The following is a 1,900-nucleotide window of genomic DNA, read 5'->3' on the forward strand; positions in this document are numbered from 1 at the left end:
TTAATGCTCAATATCTGTTTGAAAGCAATAAAAAGTCTTAGTGAAAACAAATGAGAAAAAATACATCAATCATTTTAACTGGGCTACTCTACAGAAAAAGAAAAAGAGAAGGAAAAAATGTATAACGACATTATTTTACAACAATTTAGTTCCATTACGTGAAATACTCCAGATATGTAGTCCAAAATAACTTTCGTTGAATTAATAGTATAAAATATTCCGGGGGAAAAATGTAAAATTAGAACACACATTGTTTATATTCTTTTTAATAGAACTATTTTGCAGTATTAGCTTAGAATTTTTGACCCTACAACATTCTTGGGAAGTGAAATACACACAATTTTCAAATGAGAAACTTCAGTGTAGAAATAACCATTGCTAATGATAATTGATGGATTTTCCACTTGCAAAACTTCTGGCAATTTCTGTAATCAACACCTGGTCCCAAGGCTGATTTATTGGTTCCACAATGTTACATGTGAACATTACGAGATTCTGACCAGCCATTGAGCAGGAGATGCTTTTCTGTTGCACCAAAGCTCATGGAAGGTACAGACATTAAAAGAACAGGGAGAAATAGTCACAGAGGAGCAGCAAACAAACAGACCCTTGGATAGTGTCATCAAACCTGGACTATGTCTGTTATGTGCTGAATCATATCTCCCAAAATGCATATGTCAAAGTCCTAACTTCCCAGTACTTCAGAAAGTAACCATACCTAGAGATAAGGTCTTTTAAAAGGTAATTAAGTTAAAATGAGTTTTTGGGTGAGCCCTACTTTAATAGGAGCAGTGTTCTTATAAAGAGAGGAAATAGGGTCACAGACACACACGGAGGGAAGACCAGGTAAGGATGGAGAGGGAGATGACAAGTGGGCTCTGCAGAAAAAAATCGTTCTTGTTGACACCGTGATCTTAGAGTTCTAATGCCTGGAAATGTGAGAAAATAAATTTCTCTTTTTTAAGTCATGCCGTCTGTGCACTTCAGTTATGATGACCCTAGCAAAGTGGAATAGTGTGGCAAAAAAAATGAAGAAAAACTTTCTGACGATAAAAGAGAGTTCAGCGTCACAGAGAAGATGATGAGAGATTTCACAACTAAAATGAAATTAAGAATTTAATAAAATTAGAAGAAACCAGAACCTGTGGTAAGGATGCGTATGGAGCATTGAGACAGTTGACATATGTAAAGCCATTTTTTTATTTATTATTTAGTACAGTAAATACCTTTACAATAGTTTAATAGAGATACCTTTTCATGACTTTGTTCCTGGCTAATCGGACAACTATTTCCCCAATTTTTATAGGTTTTATGCATTTCCTATATTTAATTTCATCATAAATTTAAAATTTTGAAACGATTCTTAAATTTCTTAACTTAGTGCATACATTTATTCTGAAAATAAACTAATGGTTGATGAGCTGCCTTTTAGAAGATTCCCACTTAAAATGACTTTTATAGCTTTCCTAAACCAAGGATAAAATAAAGCATAAGTCAAAGGATTCATGGCTGAGTTATAATAGGCACACCAATGGCAAATCTCATAAATATAAGTAGGGGTCATGAAGCCCATAAAAGCATCAATAAGTATATCAATTGTATATGGTAACCAGGAAATCATAAATGCTACCACTGTCACCTCCAGGGTTTTAGCTGCTTTTCTCTCTCTCTTGGCCACTCTGGCTTTGTAACTCTCTGAGGATGATTTTGTTTTACTACCAATATTTTCAATTTTTATAGCTTGTTGTTTAGCTACAAGAAAAATGTTAGTATAAAGAATGAACATATCAAGGGTAAGTATGAAAATAACAGAAAATCTACCAAAACCCAGTCTTGATTTACAACAATTTGACAACCACCTATACAGTTGAGAGCACTTACTAATTCTTCCCTGCCATCA

General features: G+C 33.9%; 1 pseudogene; it reads right to left on the bottom strand.

The window, feature by feature from the left end:
• Nucleotides 1-1,390: 1,390 nt before the first annotated feature.
• Nucleotides 1,391-1,900, bottom strand: part of LOC105306516 — a 6,472-nt pseudogene continuing 5,962 nt past the window's right edge.

This window comes from Pteropus vampyrus, unplaced genomic scaffold (genome assembly GCF_000151845.1).
Source record: "Pteropus vampyrus isolate Shadow unplaced genomic scaffold, Pvam_2.0 Scaffold443, whole genome shotgun sequence".
NCBI classification, from domain to species: Eukaryota; Metazoa; Chordata; class Mammalia; order Chiroptera; family Pteropodidae; genus Pteropus; species Pteropus vampyrus.